At 39.0% G+C, this 27409-nt stretch overlaps 1 long non-coding RNA gene and 1 other non-coding gene across 2 annotated transcripts in view; one reads left to right on the plus strand and one right to left on the minus strand.

The window, feature by feature from the left end:
• LOC113602267 (uncharacterized) overlaps positions 1 to 27409 on the minus strand; it is a 293893-nt gene that overhangs the window by 229767 nt on the left and 36717 nt on the right. The gene's annotated exons all lie outside the window — the stretch shown is intronic.
• On the plus strand, positions 26304 to 26410 carry LOC113603153 (U6 spliceosomal RNA). The gene has a single exon (XR_003424693.1). It is a non-coding gene; the product is annotated as a U6 spliceosomal RNA (small nuclear RNA).

Below are 27409 nucleotides of genomic sequence, written 5' to 3' on the forward strand. Positions count from 1 at the left end.
CTAGAGCATTTTCTTGAATGTCTGTGGTAATCAAAAGGAAACTTAGAATGTGAATTCAATACACTTTGAGTATTTTTTAATAGGCAAAGGATTTTACATTAAACTCTGAACAACTATGTATTCTACAACTCATCTCCTTGATAATGACCTTCTCTTCACTACTGCATTAAAAACAACTTGGAAGTCAAGGCAGGATTCCACCTATCTTTGTATACCCTGCATGCATTCATTGACACTTTCACTTACTATACTAACAATTATTAAAAACCTATTATGTTCTGGGCACATCATACTAGTTCTTGAGGAGTTTATAGTTTAGCATGGAGCACAGAGAAATGAACAGACCATGTATTCAGTGCTGTCTGACAGGAGTTGTGAAGGTGACATGTCCAGGGCATTGATGAGAACATATTGGTGAAGCCCATAGCAGGAGAGGTAAAGGCAATATACTCACATGCTAATATATTCATATGGTCATACATTTTTGTAAATTTTGAAAAGAAAAAAAAAGATGTTTTTGTATTCTTGATCATAAAGAGGAATCCTGACATTGTGTAAGTTTCATGCCCCATAAAACCTGGATCTGCCCTTAAGGGTCCATGGAAATCTTCCAGAAGAAAACTCAAGACTGGATATTGATGAGAATGGATACCAGACAAAGGAGTGGGAGTGGTTACAGGAAAATTAGTCTGGGTCATTGGCGTATGAAGGCAGGTGTTCCTGGCACAGAAGGCAGCATGTGCAAAGGCCTAAACATGATAGCACAACGTACAGTTGAAAGATTTGAGATCTTCCCCATATTTCACTGTGGCTATAGTGTGGGCTGCAAGATGACAACTTGAAGTAAGGCTACAAAGGAAGCAGGGGCTGGATGATGGAGGGTCTTGAAAGCCATGCTAAGGAGTTTGGAGCTTATTCTAAGGTTTCACTGAAAAAAAATTTTTTTTAATGTTTATTTATTTTTGAGAGGGAGAGAGTAGGGGAGGGGCAGAGAGAGAGGAAGACACAAAATCTGAAGCAGACTCCAGGCTCCAAGCTGTCAGCACAGAGCCTAACACAGGGCTCAAACCCACAGAGCCTGAGATTATGACCTGAGCAGAAGTTGAACACTCAACCAACTGAGCCAACCACGTGCCCCGCTTCACTGAAAATTTTAAATATTGGAGGAACTTAATCATATTATGTGTTAGAAAGATGACTCTGGAAGCAGACTGAAGAATAGGTTTCAAGGAGCAAGAATGGAGAGCAGGGTTGAGGTCAAAGAGGAAGTTGTTGAGGGAATTTGGCTCAATCAGTTGAGCATCCAACGCTTGATTTCAGCTCATGTCATGATCCCAGAGTTGGGCTCCATGCTGGTTGTGGAGCCTGCTTAAGATTCTCTCTCTCTCTCTCTCTCTCTCTCTCTCTCTCTCTCTCTCTCCCCCCCCCCCTGCCCCTCTGCCCCTCTCCCCTGCTCTCTCTCGCTCTCAAGTAAAAAAAAAAAAAGAGGAAGTTGTTGAATTAGACTGAGAAGAAATGATGGATAAATCACAGGTCTCTGTTTGGACTAGCTGGTGAGGGAATGATTCATTGTGATTCTGAATTCAGGAAAAAGAATACATATTGCTTCATTGAGGAGTGTGAGGGAAACAGGTATGTGTTCCAAACTAAAAATAAGGGTTTCCAGATTCAGGTGTCTAGTAAGAAGTAGAACATAGTATTCTGGGGTTTAGGAGATAAATTTGTGCTAAGGAAATATATATGGGAGCCATTATCACATGGATGGTATTTGAAGTTATAGGAGTTGACATCTTACCAACAAGACAGTATAAATTTGGGGTTATCAAATTTGGATTCTTGGGTCAAATCTGGCCCACTGCCTATTTTGTGAATACATTTTTATAAAAATATAGTCATGATCATTTGTTTACATAGTATCTATGGCTGCTTTCACACTACAACAGCAAAGTTGAGTTATTGAAACAGAGACCATATGGCCCACAAAGCCTAAGATATTTACCATCTGGTCCTTTACAAAAAAAAAAAAAAAAAAAAAAAAAAAAATATATATATATATATATATATATATATATACACACACACACACGTATATATATATACACATACACACACACAACCCCTTGTGGGATGGAATAATAAGAAATGGACCAAAGTCCAAATCTGGGAAAACACCCACAGTTAAGTAGCAGTAGAGAAAGAGAAACCTCTGAAGGATGCTGAGCAGGGTAGGATTAAAAATCAAAACAGAAAAAAGTGGTATCAAGAGAGAATTAAGATAGAAACGGCATGTAAATTTTGCCCAAAGATTTTAAATAGTGTCCAATAGTTTAAATAGGATTTAACCAAAAAGAGAACTTGATTCACTCCACCAAAGCAGTCTGAGTGGAGTATATTCTAAAAACATCTATTTCACTGCATATATCCCACTAAAACTGCTCACACTCCAACCTAGAACCATGGTGTCATCTTTGACTTACGTATATAAGACACCACTCATTCTTCCATTCTTTCTTATGAATAGCCATGAATTCACTCCATTTCTTTCTTCTCCGTTCCTACTGCAACCACTCTATCTGCCCCTATTACCTAATCTTTCGGATACTACATTTATTCTATCTTACTTTCCTACCTTGTTTTTTTCTCTACTCTTTCTTACTTATTTTTAAGTGATTTTATCTTACTACATCCCTTAAGTCTTTGTGAGTTTCTTCAAAGAAAGAGGGATAATTCTCCCTTAAGAAACTTCTAGCTAATCATCTTGTCTGTGGTTTCCTACTTTATTTGCAAAAATTGTTAGGAGAAAATCATATTTTCATGATTTAACACAATAGAAGTTTGTTTTTCAGCCAGCATTACCCTAATAACAAAACCAGACAAAAATACCACAGGAAAAGAAAACAGGCCAATATCCCTAATGAACATAGGTGCAAAAATGCTTAAGAAAATATTAGCAAATCAAATCTAACACTACATTAAATGATAATACACCATGATCAAGTGGGAGTTATACCAGAGATGCAAAAATGGTTCAACATCCACAAAACTAACCAATGTGATAAACCAAATTAACCAAATAAAGGATAAAAATCAAATGATCATCTCAATAGATGCAGAAAATGCATTTGACAAAATTCAACATCCATTTGTCATAAAAATTCTCAACAAAGTGGTATGGAGGGAATGTACCTCCACATAATATAGGCCACCTTTGACAAGCCCATAGCTAACATCATACTTAATGGTGAAAAACCAAAAGCTTTTTCTCTAAGATCAGGGACAAGATAAGGATGCCCACTCTTACCACTTTTATTCAGTGTAGCATCAGAAATCCTAGCCAGAGCAGTTAGGCAAGAAAAAGAAATAAAAGCCATCCAAATTGGGAAGGAAGAAGTAAAACTGTCACTGTTTGCAGATGACATGATATTATGTCCAGAAAACCCTAAAGACTCCACCAAAAAAACTGTTAGAACAAAAAAAAAACAAAAACCAGTAAAATTTCAGGATACAAAACCAATATACAAAAATCTGTTGGATCTCTTTACAGTAATAACAAACTATCAGAAAGAGAAACTAAGAAAACTTACAATTACATCAAAAAGAATAAAATAGCTATAAAAACATTTAACCAAGGAGGTGAAAGTCCTGTACAGTGAAAACTAGAATGTATTAATAAGAGAAATCAAAAAAGACACAAATAAATAGAAAGACATTACATGCTCATGTATGGAAAGAAATAATATTGTTAATATATCCATACTGCAAAACAACCACAGATTCAATGCAATCCCTGTCAAAATTCCAATGGCATTTTTCACAGAAATAGAACAAATTATCCTAGAATTTGTAGGAAACCACAAAAGACTTCGAATAGCCAAAGCAATCTTAAGAAAGAAGAACAAAGCTGGGGGCATAAGGTTCCCTGATTTCAAACTATATTACAAAGCTATAGTAATTGGGAATATGGTATAGGCATATAGACACACAGATCAATAGAATAGACTAGAAAGCCAAGAAATAAACCCATATATATGGTCAATTAATTTATGAACAAGAACCCAATAATATTCAATGGGGAAAGAAGAGTCTTCTCAATAAATGGTGCTGAAAAAACTGAACAGAGACACAAGTAAAAGAAAGAAACTGATGCACTATCTTATACTATACACAACAATTAACTCAAAAGGATTAAGACCTGACTGTGACCTGACCATAAACTCCTAGAAGAAATAAGAGGTAAACTCTTTGATATCTGGCTTGGTAGTGATTTCTTGGATTTGACCAAAAGCAAAAATAAACAACTGGGACTACATCAAACTAAAAAGCTTCTGCACAGGAAAGGAAACCATCAACAAAATAAAAAAGGCAACCTACTGAGAAAGAAAATATTTGCAAATCATGTATCTGAGAAGAGGCTAATATCCAAAATATATTAAGAACTCATAAACTCAGTAGTAAAAAAAATCAAATTAAAAAATGGGCAGAGAATCTGAATAGACTTTTCCCAAAGAAGACATACAAATGACCAACAAGTGCATGAAAAGGTGCTCAACATCATCAGGCATCAGGGAAATGCAAATTAAAACCACAATGAGATATCACCTCATACCTGCCAAAATGGCTATTATCAAAAACACAAGAAATAACAGGTGTTGGCAAAGACATGTAGAAAAGGAAACCATGGGGCACTGCTGGTGGGAATGTACATTGGTGCAGAAATTATGGAAAACTGTATGAAGGTTCATCAAAAAGTTAAAAATAGAAATACCGTATGTTCCAGCAATTCTACTTCTGGGAATTTATCTGAAGGAAATGAAAACAATAACTCATAAAGCTATATGTACCCCATGTTCACTGCAGCATTATTATAATAGCCAAGACATGGAAGCAACCTAAATATCCATTGGAGGATGAATGGATAAAAAAAATATGGTGTATACATATACAATGGAATATTATTCCATCATAAAAAATAAGATCTTACCATTGGAGACAATATGGATGGATCTTGAAGACATTATGCTAAGTGAAATAATTCAGATAGAGAAAGATACCATATGATCTCAAAACAAACAAACAAACAAAAATTCATGGCTATGGAGAACAGATTGGTGTTTGCCCGAGATAGAGAGTGTGGAGTGGAGAAATGAGTGAAGGAGGTCAAAAGGCATAAACTTCCAGTCATAAAATAAATAACTCCCAGAAATATAATATACAGCATGATGACTATAGTTAATAAAAAGAAAAAAAAGTGTATTTTTCAATCACATACCAACTGTCTAAGGAAAGTTTTCTACAGGTGACCTTCCACATGGAGTGTCAGGGACCCAACATGTCCTTCATCTTGCAGCTCTGCCTATCATCAGTGTACCATCCCTAGAGTTGCTGCAGAAAGGAAGAGAGACAGAGGAGTGCACATGGTCTCTGTAGGCCAGGCCTGGAGTGAATCCTATCATTTGCACTAGCATTCCATTGACCTGAACTCAGCCACATGGCTGCACCTAACTTCAAAGGAGCCAGGGAAATGAAATTTATCTGTATTCTTTGGAGTAAATAACAGACATTGGCGACCACTAGAAATTTCTGTCTTATCCTCTTTTCTAATCTGTCCTGCACCCCAAGCCAGGCAAATCTTTCCAAAACAGGACTTTCAAGTATAAATGCTGTCTTACTTCCTTTTGCTTGAAGATACCAGCACATTTTTGCCCCAAGGCCTTTGTACTTTGTGTTCCATCACCTTAGAAGATCATTTCCCCAGACAATGACACAATTTGCTCCTTCTAAACATAAAGAAAGCTTGAAATCTACTCAAACATTATCTTCTCAGGAAAGATTTCCCTGATTGCTGTATTTAACACAGTGTACCCTCCACCTTAACTTTCCTATCACCCCTTTCCTACAGCCATCTAAGCTACTATGTTAATTTTTTTATTGCTCCCCCCCTCCATAAAGCAGAGATTTTTGTTGCTTTGTTTGCTGTTTTCTCTCAGTCTAGAACAATATATGGCACAGAAGCATGCAGTAAAAATCTATTGACTGAAGGAAAGAATTTCAATACACCAAAGGGTATAATCTTGCAAAGACTGAGGTCAATGAATAGGAAAAGTATGGTTATGGGAAGACAGTGAAAGAGAATCATCCAAGAGGGGTAGGCTGTGAGGGAAACCAGGTGAACTATTCTATTGACAAGGGGAGAGTTCTGCATAATCCTGGTCAGAAGGAAAGCCAGAAAGTGGAACCAAGTCATATGCACATAGGGGCAGAGCCTAGCTTTACTTGAAGCCTTGGATCAAGAAAATCAAACCTCCCTAATAATCAAAGACAAATTAATTAAAATAAAATATGATTTTTACTTAAAAATTTCTGGAAATTTTAATAACAATCTTCAGTGCAGTTGAGGTTATGGTGAAATTTTTGTTTAAATTGATACCATTTTTAAGAGCAAGTAGGTACTATCTACAGCTATCTTGACATCAATATTCTTTGTTCCATTTAGCACATGCCTAGGAATTTATGCTAGGCAAATAAATAATAAGGGATGGAGATAATAATTTATGACCATGGCCATTTACTATGCCAATATTTATAATATAAATAACAGTAGGAACAAATGGAATTGGGAAGAAACAAATGTTCTTTAACGTTGCAAATCTGTTTCCTCTGAAAAAATTTAGATACTATATTTTCCATTAAATGAAAGAGAAAAATCAGACAAATTAGACTCATCTTTAAAAGGAAACATGGTGGCAGGGGGCAGGGTATGCCTGTATGGCTCAGTCAGTTAAGCCCCCGACTTCAGCTCAGGTCATGATCTTGTGGTTCATGGGTTCGAGCCCCCAGTCGGGCTCTGTGCTGACAGCTCAGAGGCTGAAGCCTGCTTGGGATTCTATGCCCTCCTATATCTCTGCCCTGCCCCCATTCTCATTCTGTCTCTCTCTCAAAAATAAGTAAACATTAAAAAAAAGGAAACATGGTGGGGTGCCTAGGTGGCTCAGCTGGTGAAGCACCCAACTCTTGGTTTCTGCTCAAGTCATGATCTCACAGTTTCATGACTTTGAGTCCCACAATGGGCTCCGTGCTGACAGTGCAGAGCCTGCTTGGGATTCTCTGTCTCCCTCTCTCTCTGCCCCTCCCTCACTCACGTTGTCTCTGTCTCTCTAAAAATAAATAAATAAACTTAAAAAAAAATTTTTTTAAAGGAAACATGGTAAGAAAACCAAGAAATTAATCTAGCATAGTGATCCTCAAATTCCCAGAACCCACTCCCAGAGATTCTGATTCATGTTACTCATGACCCTGATGCACAGCCAGGTTTGGGAACCATTGACTTAGGGTATAACAAGGGTGTTTGTCACAGCAGATAGTGTCACAGCTATAACAGGCACAGGTCAGGTGAGGCAGAGGTTAAGTAAGGCCAGGTCAGGCATAGGTCAAACCAGGTCAAGCAGGAAAGAATTTGGTTCAGGCAGTAGGCATTGACTCCTTTTTGACAAAATGGCAAGTGTCAGGGCAAGCAGAGCAGCAAAACAGCTGTAGAGGGTCAGATCTAAATGGTCAGCAAGCTCCCATGGAAGAGTCTAGCACCTTGGATAGCTCCTCATTGGCAAAACTGATACAAGGAAGCCTGAGATCTTTTTTCCTCAGAAACCCAGATTTATGAAATAGGCTCTCTACCCCACAGGAGGCCTGTTTGCTTGTAAAAGACCTGTTCACACCTATGCTATAGTTATTATATGCTTATTCCCACCACCATTATCACTGCCCCAGCTTTTGATCTCTATCAAATAGAAAGGACTTAGGATTCCAGCAGGGTGGCCATGCCTCTGGAAGATTAAAGAGGTTAGTTTGAATGGAAAAGTACATGGGAAATTTATTTTCCCAGGGTTTTATCTTTCCTAGCTGAACACCAGATCCTGCCATATTTTCCCTCCAATGACTTTTCTTTTTTTAATGTTTATTTAGTTTTGAGAGAGAGAGGGAGAGCAAGGGAGGGGCAGAGAGAGAGGAAGACACAGAATCTGAAGCAGGCTCCAGGCTCCGAGCTGTCAGCAGAGCCCAATGCAGGGCCTGAAATCACGAACTGTGAGACCATGATCCGAGCCAAAATTGGACGCTTAACCAACTGAGCCATCCAGGCATCCCATGACATTTAATAGTCTGAAAACACCAGCTAACTGAAAGATTATTATGGATGAATTTAAGGATAATGATGAATCATGTCCAATGACATCTTCATTTCAGAGGCAGGCCTCCAACTAAATGAAAGAGATCATCTCATTGAAAAGACTTAATGAAATATAAAGGCTATTTCACTATATTCTTTCTCTCTCTCTCTCTCTCTCTCTCTCTCTCTCTCTCTCTCTCTCTCACACACACACACACACACACACACACACACACACACACACAATTACTGTTTTAGAGAGGCATTGATAGAGAAGTCCAAGAAGAAACAATGGTTTTCTCAACAAATGTGTTGTCTCAGGATCCAAAGGCTTAAATACAAATGCATCGTAGAACAGAGATATTCACAGTGACGGTTCAAACACGACCTTTGATGTCATCTTTCTTCTTTTAACTCAAACTGCAACCAGCAGGCTATGTGATACAAATTGGATGCCGAGTCCTGGAATCAGATCATTAGTACAAAGCACTGACAAACCCGGGAGCTCTCATGAAATCTCTCAGGCGATAATTGTTACATGGAATTTAGCTTGGAGACAGTGAATTGATCTCTTTAAGGATGCTTAATTTAAATAGGATGGTAATTTGCCCAGATAGTTACCATGTTAAAAGTCCTTGAAAACACATGAGAGACAATGTATTTATGGGACCTCTAACAAAACATGTAATGAAGAAACAGACCCATCAGAAGCAGCATGTTCCTTTAATTGTACCCTTCGTATTATTCCTCTTCCATTATCCCTTTAAAACAAAAGCCCAGAAGATCCAATCAGCCCTGGTATTTGCCCTAGGTGGAACAACCTCAAATAAAGAGTAAAAACCATAATCTTTTCCTCTGGATTGTTTTCTCTTGCCATTGATACTTGAATCACCATCACCCGGCGTGGAAATGGGTAATAATACTAGAAGATGTAAAAAACCATCGCCACCCTGCCTAAAGCACACACACTGGTGTATGTACCAGAGATGAGAGTAGAGACAGTGGACTGATAGTTGTCAAGAAGAACTATGTATTCCTGCTGCCCATGCTGTTATGAGCAAGTGGGAGAAAGACTTGAGTTTTCTGTAAAGGATCAATTTGGAAAGATTAATATTTTGTCATCATAAATGATTTACATATTTATTATATATATCAACATTCATTGGTTTACTAATTTTAACAGTAGCAGGCCCTTTGATTGATTACTTAGATTCAGCATTCTAACCCAACTTTATGATGAATGACTTTCAATTATCTCCACTTCTTAATTACTGCTCAATTATAAGAGGTTTATTTTTAAATTTTCTTTAAGATTGCAAACCTGTTTCTAAGGTGGCCATAGTGGATTTGATCACCATATCCAAACCCTTGGGCTGGTTTTATGTGAAAAGCATTGCCTCACAGCAGTGCTTCTCAAAGAGTGGTTCTCAAACACCTGCATCAAAATCACCCAGGATTCTCATTACACATGCAGACTCCTGGCCACTGTACCAAATATAGAAATTGGTGTTTCTGAGAATGGTGTCTAAGAAGCTACATGTCTATAAAGGTTCCCAGGTGATGCATGTACACAATATATTTGAGACCCATAGACATACAGGCTGAAATCAACTTGTGCCACTTCTCATTTAATCACCAGACTCATTCAATAGCACCAACTCAAAAAAAAATTAATTTTACTTAAAGTTACAGGTGCCTTGGTTTTTCAGTTATTTGCTCAACAAATATTCATTGCACAAACATTATAAGCAAGGCACTTGATTGGGCTCTGGAGAAACACCAGTACACAAGACAGAAATGTTCCCTAGGAGTATGGGGCTAATTCTATCAGGGAAGACAATCAACAAATAATTTCATAATTGCTCAATTGCAATTTTGACAGGTGCTGATAAGGAGAAATAAAAGATACTAATACCAAAGGAAACTTACTCAGCCTGGGAGTTCAGGGAGGTTGCCTTTGGGAAGGCACACTCAATCAAGGATATAAAGAGCAGTCTAGAAAGCACGTTCCAGATGGAGGCAACTTGTGCTAATGCTCTGCAGAAGGAAGAACTAACGCAGTGAAGAATTAAAGCAGTAAGAATGCACCTGTTAGAGCAGCCAAGGGCCAGATCATTCCAGCCTTCTGAGTCCTGTTGAGGATTTTGGATTTTATCCTGAAAACAGTAAGAATCCATTGGAGAGTTTTAAATACACATGTTTTTTCAGTGAGCTCTGCAGCTTGTAAATGAAGGAATGAACACAGAGTGGGGGGCTGGGGCAGTCAGAATACAATGAAGGCTCAAGCAGGGTTTTTCCCAATGACAATGGGGCAGACATAGAAACTATGACATAGAAAACCAAGCTTACAAGTGAAGGTGTTCAAATTATGCCTGATGAAGACAGTGTCCTGGAACATTATAAGGACCTTAAAATCTCCACAACCTAATTTTACTAATTTTAAAATAGCTCTAACATATATTTGCCCTTTATCACAGTGACAGTCATTCACAAGAACAAAAGTGAAAACATCAATGGACATCCAAACTGGTCATTCCATCCCAGGCCATGGGACATTATGTGTTTTGTGGCTACCACCCTTTGCCCCTCAAAGAAGTTAGATTTGGTTGGGGGCCCCTGTCTGACTGGGAGTACCACCCCTATTAACATGCAAACTGTAATCATGATGGACTTGAAGGGCACAGCACCTCAGATTTCAGATTCTAAAACCTATGATTCTACAAAGTAAATGCAGGTTTAAGTCAAAAGGCAATGTGTTATTTTAAAAGAGTCATCAACCACTATTTTAGCCAAAAACAGTGAGTTAGAGTAACTAGGAAGAAGTTTCAAAGGAAACAGAATGAAATCATTTTGGAACTTCTAAACTATAATAGGTCACTCCTTTTTATCCTCGTCTATAATAAACAACAAAGCCCTTTACTTTCCATCCTCAGCACACTGATAATGTGACTTGAAATTTTTATTTCAATTACATGCTGTAGTCATTATACCTTGAAAAAATGGTCAACTATCATTGAGATTCCCTAGTGATAGAAAAGTACTTATAACAACCAGATTTCAAAACCACACTTCACTAATTTGAATACCACTAAATCAAACTCTGTGAGATCCAATCTGATCTGAGGCTTATATTTAATATGATTATAATGAAAAAGTTTATTAAGCAAATTTCTAACATAAACAAGATTGGAAGAAAAATGTGTTAAAAATATCAAAATGCAAGAGTTCAAGAGCAATCACTGTAAAAACAATTAATATGCTATTCATGAGTGTCATCTATTTACATAATGGGGCTAATGTGATCTCTAATAAAATTCCTGAGTGTTTGAGAATATGTAGCAAGTTTTTTCTTACAACCATAGTTAGATAATTAATATTCTCATTAATTAAATATGAATTAACATGGGGCACCTGGGTGGCTCAGTCAGTTGGGCGGCTGACTTTGGTTCAGGTCATGATCTCATACCCTCTGCCCACCTTTAACTCCTGGTAACCACTGATCTGTTCTACATCTCTATAGTCTTGCCTTTTTCAGAATGTCATTATGAATGGGGGTACCTGGGTGGTTCAGTCGATTAAGCATCTGACTCTTGATTTTGGCTCAGGTCATGATCTTATGGTTCATGAGATTGAGCCCCACATCAAGCTCTGTGCTGACAGCCTGCTTGGGATTCTCTCTCTCTCTCTCTCTCTCTCTCTCTCTCTCCCCCTGCCCCTTCCCCACTCCTGCTTTCTCTCTCTCAAAATAAATAAATAGACTTTAAAAAAGGAATGTCATATAAATGGATTAATGCAGTGCATAATCTTTTGAATCTGACATCTTTCACTTAGCACAATTCCTTGATTCATCTACCTTGACGCATCTTCCTTCAATGATTAATAAATAGTACTTTATAGCCCTCATGCCATTAATATGAACATTTATATATAAAGTTACAAACCTGTAGAAAGTATAAGAGATACAGTTAGTTCTACAACACAACTTAGCCTTTCTTTACGGAAGATCTCCATATCAGCTAGCTTGTTTGCCATTTGTTTACTTCTAATAAAAGCATTACGCAGAAAAGCAGTGGTAGTTAATTTACTGCATATCACTCCTGTACTCAGGGATTTTCAAGGCTTTGCTGTTGCCTATCAGCTTAAGTCCAAACGCCTCCTCAACCAAAGTACTCTCAGAGCATTTTTTCAGTCTTATCTCCACCAACCCCCTCAAATAACCCACTTTCCAGCCAGACTGGGCTATTCATTCACTCCTAATCCACTCATCACTTCGCAACATTGTGCTTACTCATTCTTCAAATGCCACCTTTGACACACAGTCTTTCCCAGTTCCTCTCTTTCTATCTTGAGGTTGCCCCAAAGTGGATTTAATCTCTGGTTCACATGGCGTATTTGGATACCTTTCTTATGGCATTATTGACGCCCTGCCTTGAGGTAAAGGAATCTATGTACCTGTCTTATCCCCTCCTTCTTCCTTCCTCTCTGCTGCCCTCTCCTCCCCCATGGCATCTTGTGCCGTCAGGGAAAGGCATGTCTTTCTCATCTTTGTAAAACCTTCAGCATCCAGCACAGGATCTTCAACTAGCATTTAAGTGATACTAAAGGATCCTATTACAAACAAATGTCTGGCCCTAGAAGACACAAGAGAGGAAAGAGTAGACATCTAAAAATTGATTGAAAAAGAAAAAAAATGAAAAAGAAAAAAAATGGTAAGCATGATGATAATTCCACTGGAAAAATATTTTACAGCATATTCCTCATATAACTGTAGGAAAGCAATTTACAAACAAAACTTTTAAGCTTACAAAAATTTGTGGACTACAGTTAAATAGGAGTCCTGTGTATTTAAGACTCCTAGTCTCCTTACAAGCCACATCATGCCATTTTACTGAGACAAAACAGCTCTCCTCACTGGAGTGACTCACAGAAGCTGTTTCACCTGAGGATCAGAAAATGGGCTACATTTTAGCTTCTAAACATCACTTAGGCGTTGGTTGCCTGTAACACAGTGAGTCATCACCCTCTCATGGTTCCACGTGTGATTGTTCTGCCTCCCTCAAGCAGTTATAAAGACTGCATGGGCAAGAATACCATCTTAGGCTTCTTCTTTTTTTTGTTTGTATTTAAATGCCGGTTAGTTAACATTCAGTGTAATATTAGTTTCAGGTGTACAATATAGGGATTCAACACTTCCATACAACACCCCGTGTTCATCACAAGTGCCCTCCTTAATCCCCATCACCTATTTTAACCCATCCCCTACCCACCTGCTCTCTGATAACCACCAGTTTGTTCTCCTGTATGGTGTCCACTGAAACTCTCCCTGTCCCAACTTCCTCCTACTATGCCCATCACCCACTCATGCACACTTCATAGAAGAGATAAATTGGATGTAAAAACCACCTGGACTCTAAGACAGTCCCACCCATTTCCCCATTTTCTGAAGGTACACGCAGCCCTATGAGAGTGCTGCATCCTTCCTCCAGCTTCTCTCCTCTAGCAGGTTCAAAGTGCTCAGAGAATATCAGCTTGGCATTTGTGGAGAGTAGCCACAGTCACAAATCAACAACAGCCAGAGAAAGAAGAGAATAAGTTTCCACTAGTCAGATACATGACCTTGTGGAAGTCTCCAGACTGTCCTGGGCTTGGGTTTCCTTGCCTGTGAGCTGACAGGTGGTGGTAGAATATTACAACTCTGCCTCACTCCACTTCTAATATCTTCTGGTTCTAGCCTTGGTTCTAGACTCTTCCATGTCTAAGGGGCAGACAGACTTTCACATCTGGCCTTGGTCTTCATCCTCCTCTTCCTCTCTGGACAAAGCTAAGCCCAAAGAATAGGCTGAGCTTTCTTTTCTCTTTTCTAGGCTTTGCTTGAAATAGAATTGTAGCATGCTATTCTGATGGCCCCACAGAGCAATCTTCAGTGTAAATAATAGGATGGAAAGAAAAGTTCTATTTCTTGTTGTCCTGTTTTCAATGATTTCCAAGTTGAAAACTGATGACAACATGAAAGCCTCATCAATATTGGAGACACATAGCTCTCAATATTCAGTGTTCACAAACCTTCAATATATCAGCTATTAATAGACAATAAAAATTATTAGACCTTGAATTTATATTCAACAGTCCCTCTGACATATTTGGGGCTCTACATGAATAACTATTCTCCCTGGCACTCAAATCTCTCCCCTGAGGGTGAACAGGAACTCTTGGGAAGATTCATTAACTCCTGCAGGTGCCTCTGGGGGGCTGTTGGGCCTGCTGCCATACTCACACCCCAGTGAGGGAGTTCTTTATGCCTTCCCTGCCATTACCTGTGGGTAAGTGAGAGCGTCTGGCCTCCTAGAGAGTGGTGCAACCACATGCATACAGATGACAAAAGGCTTCTTACCTCCATACATCACATACATCCTTACCTCCAGCTTTCAAGCCCCACCTACCCAAGGAATAGGTCCTTCATTTTGATATACCCCTGAGGCTTGACCTTGACCAAGTCACTCACTTTCTCTAGGCTCAGGATCTTTGAATAAATTTATAAGCTCAACCAAAAGTGTATGTGATCAGACGATTAAGAAGAAGGATAAACATTCCCACCCCCTCTTTCTGAGGACCTTTCAAAGACCTCTCCTCGGCAGTTATAGGACAAAATGCTGTATCTTCAATCATCTACAATCCTTTAAAATAGGTGAATGAAAGAGTTCTGATGACATAGAAACCTTCATAAAAGAAGTGTAACTATTTTGGTAAAGGAAGTTGTGCTCTGTGCCAAATGCTGCTGACAGAACTCTGAGGTGGGGGAGGGGAGGCATTCTATTCTTATCCCCATTTCACAGATAAGAAAAACTCAGCACAGAGAAGCTAAGTAATCTGCTGAAGGTCACACAGCTAGCAAGTCATCCCAGCACTCTGGTTCCAAGGCCTATGCTCTGAACCACTAAGCTCCACTAAATATTGCGGCAGGGAGAGGAAAAGCAGAACTGCCAGATTTGGCAAATAAAAATATAAGATGCCCGGTTAAATATGAATTTAAGATAATGAATAATTTTTTAAGTTTATTTCTTTATTTTGAGAGAGAGAGAGATTGCAGTGAGAGAGGAAGACAGAGAATCCCAACCAGGCTCCACACTGTCAGCACAGAGCCCAACACAAGGCTCAAACCCACAAACTGTGAGATCATGACCTGAGCCAAAATCAAGAGTCAGACACTTAACTGACTGAGCCACCCAGGCGCCCCTAAATAATGAATAATTTTGAACAAAAATATCTTCCATGTAATACTTGGGACATACTTATACTAAAAAAAAACTATTCATTGCATATCCGAAATTCAAATTTAATTGACCAGCCTGTTTTTAAACTGGCAATCCTGTGGGGAATAGATGCCTAAAATGTGACCCTCAGCCTGTTTCCAGAGAGCTTTCTCATATCTGCTACCATATTTGAACACGTTTCTGAGGTCTAAATTATGTCCCAGTCTGAGTCCTGGTGCCGACTTTTGGTCAACCACTGAAATTAAAAAGCAAGCAAACTTGACCCTATATTAACAATAGAAAATACAGAGATCTTTAGGCACTATGATTTTCAGACCTTCTTAAAAACTCATTCAAATTCTGTGCATAGTTCTTAAGGAAAACTTAAATAGAGACCTAAGGAGACATTACCAAAAAATTAAGGAATGAGAATGGGTCATTTATTTTTATATTCAGGAATGCCATTTTCTCATACTCTCATAATAAAAATCAGCAGTACTTTTCAAGTGTTTAAAGAGCCCAGCTAGGAATAGGGTTGAGAGTAGGAGTAAAGAGAAAATGCAGGCAGATGAGACAATCATTAACAAAAGGATTCAGACCTTCCTGCTCCCCCTGTACTTTATGAGCCACAGCCCCACCTTGAGCTAGAAAGATGATATTTAGATTTCTGCTAACAGACATGCTTGAATATTTACTCAAAACACACACTCAGGCTCTAGACAACTACAGGAAAATATAGGAATTTTTTTAAAAAGTCATGTGCTTAGAGTATTTTTGATGACTTCTCTTTTAGCATTAAATGGTGTGTGTTCTTCATGATTCAGGTAAGTTTGTGTTTCCACGTAACTTGACATCGCATGGGTGAATCAGCAGAAAACCAGCATCTTCAACACATTTTCTATTTACTGACAATCATTGAAGATAGAGCTGTCCTTTATACAACTATAAAAGCTTTCCTCTCCCGTCCTAGGACAAAACATTTTAGGGGAAGAAGAGAATCTTGGCAGAATCTTGGTGTTCAAAATAAGGATAATGACTTACAGGTTTAACCCATAATGGGGTGAGACACATTCTATCCAAAGGACCAATGATTTGACCCACAGTCAGATTTGCCAATTGAGTAGAATTCATTTAGGGAAACTAACCCTGGAAGGGGATTCAGGTCATGGCTCCTCCACTCAATAGCTTTATGATGTCACTTTTTCTCTAAGCCTCCAGTTTTCTCATTTCTAAAATAAAAATAGTATTAGTGGCTACTTCACAAGGTTGTGAGGAATTAATGAACTAGGCTATAGCAGAGTGCCCGGCAACCTATATAAACACCCAGTGAAAGTTACTGGTGGTGTTACTATTACGATTCATCATTTGATGCCAAACAATGCACATATGGCCCCCTGACTAGCTTCTCACTAGAAAAAGATACTTCTGCCCATGGGTCCTGTCCCTTTTGACAGTTCAACTGCATTCTCTGGGTGAACAGGATGTTGGCATGTCTATAGCTACTGTATAATTGAATCCATGGTATGTAAATATGTCTATAATTAGACTCTAGTGTTCTTAAGAAATAAGTTCTCAAGCCACAATTTGTATATTTCTTTTAAAAATGTGATGACTGGGGCATCTGGGTGGCTCAGTCAATTAAGCATCTGACTTCAGCTCAGGTCATGATCTCACCGTGAGTTTAAGCCCCTGACAGCTCAAAACCTGGAGCTTGCTTCTCTCTCGGCCCCTCCCCTGCTCATTCTCTGTCTCTCTCTCTCAAAAATAAACAAACATAAAAAAATTTTCTTTAAAAATCTGATAATTTGCACAGATATTTACATATTTAAATAGACTCTAGACTAATTCCTGAAACAAACCACAACTTTTTAAAGAAAAGCTTATTTCCTTCCTAAGGCTGTTTATTAAGTATTTAGAAAATAAGATTAACTTTGAAAGGTATTTTAATCTCTTGGTCACTTAGTTGAATACTTATACTTTCCACACTAGTTAAATTATACTTAGATTTTAAAGCAAAAACAATTCTCTGCCTTTAACAACACCATTTAAAATGCAAATTACATTGCAGATAAAAAGAATTGAAATTTTTATAGTTTAAAAATAAGTGGAATTCCAGAGTCAATATCATATAAATAGGTGTCCATCTGGCCAACCTCGTGATTGCCAAATCCCTTCTTTCAATTGTTCGTGTTTAACAAGAATTTAAACAGCTCCCTCTTGTGGCCTAAGAAGCCATCGGCAATCCAGAGTTTGGTCAGCTTCTTAATCTGTCATTTTATTCGCTGCACATTTACTTACTAAATTATAGATTGTCTATCTGCTATAGTGGTGGAGAAGGAGAGCATAAACAAGGGGCTGGGATGAGTGTTGTTGCCTATAGATGTGATTCATATGGATGTAGTCAGCTTTAAAGTTTCAGACTGGAACTCTGGCTTTGTGTTCATGCTGCTTCTAATTTAAGGGCTATATTTCTCTAAAATGAAAGGTTGAGCTTTGGCCAAGCAGCTCATTAAGCAAATGGTTGCCTACGTTGACTTGTTGTGGTACAATGTGCTCAGAAATCCCGATACCAAATTTATCTATTTTCAGATAAAGAAGTCTCAGATCAAAGGGTGTGAATGAAAAGTCCCTCTTCATACATTTTCTGGTAAACTTTGTCATACTCCCTGAAACTCCATTTTAACTAGTTGTTCATTCCAAAAATATTTGGGGGCTGCCATTACGTACTGGGCACTGTGCTAGACACTGCAGATACAAAACCAAAACAGACTTGCCCCCATAAATGCCCACAGCCTCGTTGGGAAGAGAAGCGTTAAGCAATCATACGGTAATATGTCGGATGTGGCAACCACTGTCAGTGAAAATGACAAGGAGACTTAATGGAACCAGGTACATCAGGGAAGGCAGCCTCTCTGAGAAATGACTGAGTAGAAATTGGCCAGATTAAGGAAGGGTGGGAAACTATTTCAGGTAGGAAAAGATAACATCCCCCCCTCCGCCCCAAATATCATACATCAAAGTTGAGAACAGGGAAGTGTTTTACTTTTGAGGAACTGGACACACATAATGGGGCTGGAGAAAGTGGCAGGAGAGGGTAAAGGGGCAGTATTAGGCAGAAGCCAGTCCTGCAGGGCCTCGCAGACTACATACTTACAGGCTTTGATCGTTATCCCCACTGGGATACACACTGGGAATCCATGAAATGTTTCAAGTTTCAAGTCCATGACTAACATGACACGCTACAATCTGCTTTTTTTTTGGGGGGGGGGTCCTACTGGCTGCATGTGTAGACAGGATTGGAGGGAAGCAAGAGAGGAAGTGAGGATACTCATCAAAATACAACTGTCGCAGTCCAGCAAGTACTGTTGGCTAGAGCCTGGGTGGGGTCTGAGGAGATGGCTGGAGGGAGAAAGATTTTAGAAATATACTGGAAGATTACATTGACCAGCAGTTGCTAATGAAACAGAAGCTAGAGATTGGGGACAAGAAGGCTTAAAAACGACCCCCAACATGGCAAAGACAGTGAAAAATCTACACCTATATGCAAAACTCTGGGTGAATCTCACAAATGCTGCTGAATTAAAGAGTCAGAGAAACAGCCAAACAGAAAAATACCTATCTGCAGCTTCCACCACCTCCTCTCTCTGAAGCTGCTGGGTGCCCTGCCAGGTCCTATTTTGTGTCATTTTACGACCCTAAGGTTGTCTGCCTTCCAAAGTCACACCAAGAGAACTGACATGGAAAAACCAAAGCCTAAGGTTTGAATAGAAAGAGACAACCAACCAATAAAGACATTTATGTTTAACACATTGGATGTTCAAGAAACAGCTTAAAAAAAAAAAAAAAGAAAGAAACAGCTTAAGCCCTGAGCAGGACACAAATGGGACATGTCTTTTTGAACATTATCTTCAATATAACATAATCTGTAGACCATAATTCTGGTCTACAAATGAAGGGAAGTGAAAAGAGAATTCATATGTTTTTCTGTATAGATAGAAATGCTTAGTGTGAAGAGAGAATGAAAGCCCCCTATGCCAAACGAAACCATGAGAAATATTACTTTGAATTTCCTGCTTATTTTATGCCCATTGTATCACAAATTGTTCAGCTGCTGGGATTGAAATCAAAATAGATTTTCTGGCCCCAAAGCAGAAAGCTTCTAGTCAGGAAAACAAACACCAGCCTTCTAAATTGTCTGAGAGCTGAAATTAGTTTGAATGAGGGCCTAAGTCTTTCAGCTGAGGAAAACATATTTGAATGTGGGAGATCATCTAAGGACATTACATGAGGATTTCCCTAACAGTATCTGACAAGAAGAGGGGAGAAAACAAAACTTCCGGTTGAAATAGAAAACAAAATATGAAGAGAACAAGGAGTTGAGTATGCAGTTTGGTGGCTTAACTTGGTAATTCATTTCAAACTCAGATTGGAGGAAAGTGTTTAAGCAAAATTGTTTCATTGTCCTGACAATTCCCACACTGAATCATACATCGTTATCACCTCAATTCTATAAAGGAGAAAAATTACCTTTGTTAGGACAGGAAAGGAATGTTCTTCCATCTGCTTTAGATGGGGCATTAAACTGACCATTTTTAGATGTTAGTATGTGTCTCATTCTTCATATTGGTCTTGAAGAGAGAGAGAGAGAGAGAGAGAGAGAGAGAGAGAGAGAGAGAAAGAAAGAAAGAAAGAAAGAAAGAAAGAAAGAAAGAAAGAAAGAGATGGACGAAGGAAGGAAGGAAGGAAGGAAGGAAGGAAGGAAGGAAGGAAAGAAAGAAAGAAAGAAAGAAAGAAAGAAAGAAAGAAAGAAAGAAAGAAAGGAAGGAAGGAAGGAAGAAAGAAAGAAAGACAGACCAAGACCATAAATCCTCAAAGAGAAGATAGGAAGATTTCACAAGTCAGAGAGAGACTAACCATATCACGACCCCATTTTACTTATAACATTGAACATTGCAAGCTTGAATCTCTTGTGCACTTGCCAGTTTTAAGCAGAATTCTGGGAAAGCAGATCTGAGGTGAAGTGGACACTGTGATGAGCCTGCCTGATGCTCCTTCAGGACTGCAGTCCCCAGGCCCCCGACTGCAGGGAGGGCTGGCGGCTCACTGATCTCATTTGAGTCCCTCTCTGCAGATCACTCTCAACTGAGAAAAGTCAGCTCACTCAAGGTCATACTCTCTTCCTGGGGCAGCCTGCTCCCAGTGACCAGTCAGTATGGCCTCTAAAAGTCCAACCTCGGGGCACCTGGGTGGCTCAGTCAGTCAAGCATCTGACTTCAGCTTAGGTCACGATCTCACAGCTTGTGGGTTCAAGCCCCACATCAGGCTCTGTCCTGACACCTCGGAGCCTGGAGCCTGCTTTGGATTCTATGTCTCCCTCGCTCTCTACCCCTCCCGACTCGCACTCTGTATCTGTCTCTCTCTCAAAAATAAATAAATATTAAAAAACTAGAAATGAAAAAAAATAATAAAAGTCCAACCTTTACCCCTGAAATCTAGAAAAATTCAAAACAGCTTTGGTTCAATAAATTTCAATCAATCAATCAATCAATAAATAAATAAATATAAAAAACAAAATAAACAGAAAAAAAAAACAAAAAAAAAAGAGGTTAGAGTGGGAGAGAGCCAAAGCATAAGAGACTCTTAAAAAATGAGAACAAACTGAGGGCTGATGGGGGGTGGGAGGGAGGGTGGGTGATGGGTATTGAGGAGGGCACCTTTTGGGATGAGCACTGGGTGTTGTATGGAAACCAATTTGACAATAAATTTCAAAACAAAAATAAATAAAAAGTAAAAAATTTAAAAAAAATAAAAAACAAAACAGCTTTGGTTTCAGTGCTCCCTCCGGGGTCAACTGAGACTTTTGTCAAGATTCCATTACAGTTCAGCTTCTTCCTTTGCACAATCCTGCTACCCTTCCTTCTCATCTACAGGTGTAAATCTTGAGAGTACTCCCTGATCAACTTTCTACCTGCTAACTCAAAGTCGACTAACCAGGGAACACAACTGTGACACTGGAATTACGAAACTGGTGTTTTTTTATTTGTTTGCTTGTTTTCCTGCTAAGGAGTAAGGAATAGGAGTTTCTTAAGCCTGACTCCTAATCATCTTTCCTCTTTCCTTTCTTTGGAGAATTCAAAGGATGGGGATTACAAGAAGTTCCACTTAGGGAAACATTCAAAATCAACTTCATTTGATTGCAAACCAAGGCAATTCTCAGTCTATAAATTAATCCCACAAAAACAACAAATTGAGTTATATAATACTGCCCTCCTTCTGGAAATCTTCTTGTCCTCTGGCCACTAAGACATGTAAGTTTCTGCCTCCCCTTCTACCACTATGACCAATCCGGTGTGCCTTTTATTCTCATTTATTAATGAATAGTAAATTACCCAGAGGTATTCAAAAATCAGTGAAAACATTAATTGTGATAGATATTAAAATGTCTCCTTTTTCAACATTTCCACAATGGTAACAATAAAAGAATATCTGAATAAAGCATTCACTTAGTTAACAACTATATATTGAACACTTTCTGTGTACCATAGATGGTTTAGAATTTTGGAAACAAAAATGAGTAAGAGATATCCCTGCCCTTAAGAAAGTTAACATCTAGTTAGAGAGTCTCAACCCTATCAAACCCAACACCTCTTTTTTTAAATTTTTTTAATGTTTATTTATTTTTGAGAAACAGGGAGAGAGCAGGAGAGTGACAGAGAGAGAGAGTGAGAGAGAGCGAGCAAGAGAGAGAGAGAGAGAGAGAGAGAGAGAGAGAGAAAGAGAATCCCAAGCAGGCTCCACTCTATAAATGCAAAGCCCAACATGGGGCTCGATCTCACAAACTGTGAGATCATGACCTGAGCTGAAGTCTGATGGTCAACCCACTAAGCCACCCAGGCACCCCATCCAACACCTCTTTTTTAAAACAAATATTTTATAATACCACCATTATGATATTGATATAAAATTCATAGGTAACTTACCTACAAATTAATATAATGCCCTAATTATAATATAAATTATAAAATATAATTGTAATTTATTTTACAATGACAAAATATAAACAAAAAGAAAGCAAACTAATTTTTTAGTCTTTTTTTAATGTTTATTTCTTTTTGAGAGAGAGAGAAAGACAGAGTGAGAGCAAGGGAGGGGCAGAGAGAGAGGGAGAGACAGAATCTGAAGCAGGCTCCAGGCTCCAAGCCGACAGCACAAAGCTCAACATGTGGCTTGAACTCATCAACTGCAAGATCATGACCTGAGACAAGTCAGACGCTTAACTGACTGAGCCACCCAGGTGTGCCACAAGTTGTAATTTTTAAAATGTACTTTGATACACAGCTGCTACAAAAAGAATCAGATGCTATGCCTTACATAGTAGCACCCTCAATCATTGTGACAACCAAAAACTTCCAAAAAATTTCTAAAATGCTACCAGGAGCTGTCCTGCCTTCATTGAAAATTACTAGTTTAATCATTTAAGAGAACAAAATAATTTCTATGTATTTGAAAGATGGCATCTAATTCTAATATTTCAAAAATAATGCACGGACCTTATGTATCTTTATTCTAAATAAAACAAGACTAGACAGGCACAACATTTTCAAGTAATACCATGTTATGAGCTGAATGTGTCCCTGAAAAATTCAAATGTTGAAGCCCTAACTCCTGTACCTTAGATTGTGACTGTATTTGGAGATAGTGCCTCTAAAAAGATAATTAAGTTACAGTGAGGTCATAATGGTGGGCCATAATCCAATATAACTAGCGTCCTTATAAGAAAAGAAGATCATGGGAGGCCTGGGTGGCTCAGTTGGTTGTGTCTGACTTTGGCTCAGGTCATGATCTCATGGTTCATGAGTTTGAGCCCCTTACTCAGGCTCTCTGCTGTCAGTGTAGAGCCCCCTTTGGATCCTCCCCCCCACCCCTCTTTCTCTCTCTCAAAAATAAGTAAACATTAATAATTTTTTTAATGTTTATTTATTTCTGGGACAGAGAGAGACAGAGCATGATTGGGAGAGGGGTAGAGAGAGAGAGGGAGACACAGAATCTGAAGCAGGCTCCAGGCTCTGAGCTGTTAGCACAGAGCCCAATGTGGGGCTCAAACTCACAAACTGTGAGATCATGACCTGAGCTTAAGTCAGACGCTTAACCGACTGCACCACCCAGGCACCAAAAAAATAAGTAACCATTAAAAAAAAAGAAGAAGAGGGGCGCCTGGGTGGTGCAGTCGGTTAAGCGTCCGACTCCAGCCAGGTCACGATCTCGCGGTCCGTGAGTTCGAGCCCCGCGTCAGGCTCTGGGCTGATGGCTCAGAGCCTGGAGCCTGTTTCCGATTCTGTGTCTCCCTCTCTCTCTGCCCCTCCCCCGTTCATGCTCTGTCTCTCTCTGTCCCAAAAATAAATAAACGTTGAAAAAAAAATAAAAAAAATAAGAAGAAGAAGAAGAGAAGATCATGACACAGAAAACACAGGCAGGACAACCATATGAGGAAATAGTGAAAAGGCTGCCAAATGCAAGCCAACAAGAGAGGCCTCAGGAGAAACTAACACTGTGGGCACCTGATCTTGGACTTGCAGCCTCCAAAACAGTGAGAAAATAAATTTCTGTTGTTTAAGTCACTCAGTTTGTGGTATTTTATTATGGCAGACAGAAACTAAAACACACCCCCAGATGGGAGTTGAGAGGTATCAACAGGCCTAGATCTCCTGCCCAGAACTGGTAAAAGTCAGAAGGAAAAAGAAAAGGATTGAGAGGGAGCACTTGCACAGAAGTCGAAGAGTAGGAGGGCTGAATAGCTTTTGTGTTTAAGGAATTGCGTGGCCTCCTCATTTCATTTAACATTGTGTTCAACATTTGGAAAGAAAGGCATAATCCTCATGGAGAAGTCTATTAACAATAATTTCTGTGTCAAAACAGTAAAAGAGAGCAATTGTGAGAAAAATCCAATTCTCAATTGCATTTTCAAAATGTAGTGTATGTAAAAATACACAAGGGAAATTATGCAAGTAAATGTCTAATATTTGCATGGTTAGCAAAACTTTGCTCCAACAAAATGGGGACACAAAGAGGTACACTTATTGTATAAATTAATAAGGATCCATCTGTAGAAACTTGTTTCTCATTTCTGCATTCTGTTCCACCACATGTTCATTTTATGCATCAGTCTGATGTTATTCAGCCCCATTTGACTGCCATTGCATTCTGTGTATTTTCACCATCACTGCTGACTCACAATAGATCTGAGTTTCACGATATAAAGGGTGTTTCTTACAACCAACTTTCCTATAAATCCTCACTCCTTCTTTCAATATTATCGACATGGCAGCAGTATCTTCTCTAGTGTGGAAAAAGTCTACATCAGCCACATTCTGATGGCAGGTGTGGAGAAGTAAGGGAAATAGAGGAGGCTAATACCTTCTTACAGCAGAAATAGCATATGAGCAAGAGGAATATAAATGCTACCTGAACTGAAAGGAGAAAATGTTTGTTTGGTTGCACTCTTTTTTTTTTCCCTTTGCTGCACCTTTTTTTTTTTTCCAGAAGCAATTAAATGTTTATTAAGCCTTTATATGTTCTGGACTCTGCTAAATACTGCAGAAATAACTATGAAGTATAAAAAGACTCTTGCTTCCAAGAAATGATCATCTATCTGGAAAGAGAATACTAGAATGTATGAAGCAATTGTTTAGAGAGCAATTACATGCTAAACTCTAAGACACTGATCACAGATCTTGCCTGACTAGGACAGCAAAGACAAGATCAATCCTCAGGCACCAACAGCCAGTTCATTCATTCAACAAGGAACACATGACAGATGCATACCCAGGCTCATGTTCATACCAGCTTTATGTTTACCTAGCACTGAGATGAAACCTGCTAAGTAAATTATATCCTCAGCAAGCACAGAGGTATCAATCATAGCTCCAATGATTATCATGGCTTTGCTAACAATATATGTGTCAGCATTTCCAATGACACTATTAATTGAGTAATATTAAAGATGGAGGGCAAGGGGCGCCTGGGTGGCTCTGTCAGTTAAGCAACTAACTTCGGCTCAGGCACAGTTCGTGAGTTTGAGCCCCACGTCCGGCTCTGTGCTGACAGCTCAGAACCCGGAACCTGCTTGGGATTCTGTGTCTCCCTCTCTCTCTGCCCCTCCTCTGCTCATGCTCTGCCTCTCTCTCCTTCAAAAATAAATAAACATTAAAAAAAATTTTAAAGATGGAGGGCAAGGATGGTAAATTTGAGGCAGCATCCACAAGAATGAGCTCGAAACCCTGAGTAGAGGCAGTAAGTAAATACCTTCTCAGCCTGTTTTCCAGTTCCCATAGGCAGAACTAATAATATGTTTAAATCCCAGATATTGTGGAAACAACCATGTGGTTTAGGTAGCAGGTAAAGATAAAATATCAAGAGATCACATTTGATAGAAAAAAAATGCTATTTTCATATGACACTTCACCTGAACCATTAAAAAGAAGACAATTTTCTAATCAATTTTTCCTTGTAATTAAAAAAAAAGGTAAGATAGCAAGAAAAGATGTAAAAGTCTTCAAGACACTCTTCCTGAGAATCAGTGTATTTGGTGAGATCTCTTTTATTTGTGTAACTGGAGTTTCCCAAGACTTTGCCAGCTTTTGCATACGGGACTTTTGCCACCTGAAAGTGCCCCTTATTGGATCTCTGAGAGCATTAGGGCTTGACTTCTGTGTGCACAAACAGGCCTCTCCAGTTCTTCCCTTTCAACTGCCCTCACCAGCACTGGTTGCCTTATCAAAAAGGACATTGGTGCTGGTCCCTCCATGAAAGCTGTACTGTCTCCTGATGTTCCCAAAGGAAACCCTCAAGGTTCTAAAGCCCAGGGTTGTCACTGAATCAAAAATCATGTTTGGGTGCTTGCTTCAGCAGCACATATACTAAAACTGGAATGATACAGAGAAGATTAGCATGGCCCCTGTGCAAGGATCACATGCAAATTCGTGAAGCATTCCATTAAAAAAAAAAAAAGAATCATGTTTGGTATGTTCCTCAAAGTGTCAGGCAAAGAGTTCTTTTTCCCTCTCTAGGGTACATTTTTTTGATTGGAAATAAACACAGTGCTGCCAGAGTCCCTGGGTCTCCCAGAATCCCTCCTGCAGTCCCTCTCCCTACCTGGCTCAGAAAGGAGTCCACTGCAGAGGACTAAAGAAACATAATAATATTATTAGCTGGCACTTACAAAGGACATAATGTGTCACGCACCACTTGAAGTCTTTTATGCAGCTTAACTCGAAACACCCCTGAAAGAGACGTACTACTAACACCCACATTTTGCAAATGGAGTATAGGAGATTAAGCACTAAATGCTAAAACTGGGACCTGACCCCATGCCTTCTGTCTATAGAATCTGTGCTCTGAAATGTTACTGCTTAACAAATATCAGGCTGTCTTTGGCATTCCTATCTTTCCCTCACCACAGATACCACTCTCCCCCAAGCCAAATCCCTAGTGAGAATTAATGCCGTAGGTGCTGGCTCAAGCTGAGACAGACCTATGCCACACTACTATCTTCCAAAGTTTATTTTTCCCATCACAATTAAAAAACAGTTCTCTCAAGCCCCAAATGTCATGCATTTGGCCATTAACACTCTTCAATAGCCTGAGCTGGATTTATATCTTTCCTAGCTGTTCTTTTGGCAATGGTAAATTACCATAGAAGGACAGAAAATCTGGAATAGGGGCCACTACCCAGAAATTACAAACTCTGCCAAGGCTCTAAAATAGGAAATAATAGGATCCAGTGGGGACTGGAGAGGCAATAATAAGGAACCAAAAAAAAAAAAAAAAAGGAAGTCAAAGAGATGAAAAAAAACATTATCAACTTAGTTACTACCTTTGGCCACTTATTCAGATGCTATAATCAAACCTTGTTCCCGTAATTATAACTCAAATCCCTTGGCATGGAAAGAAAACAAGTTTACCTAGTTCCTATCTTTGCCAGTTCCCCAAAATGCATCTT

This window comes from Acinonyx jubatus, chromosome B1, assembly GCF_027475565.1.
Source record: "Acinonyx jubatus isolate Ajub_Pintada_27869175 chromosome B1, VMU_Ajub_asm_v1.0, whole genome shotgun sequence".
Taxonomy (NCBI): Eukaryota; Metazoa; Chordata; class Mammalia; order Carnivora; family Felidae; genus Acinonyx; species Acinonyx jubatus.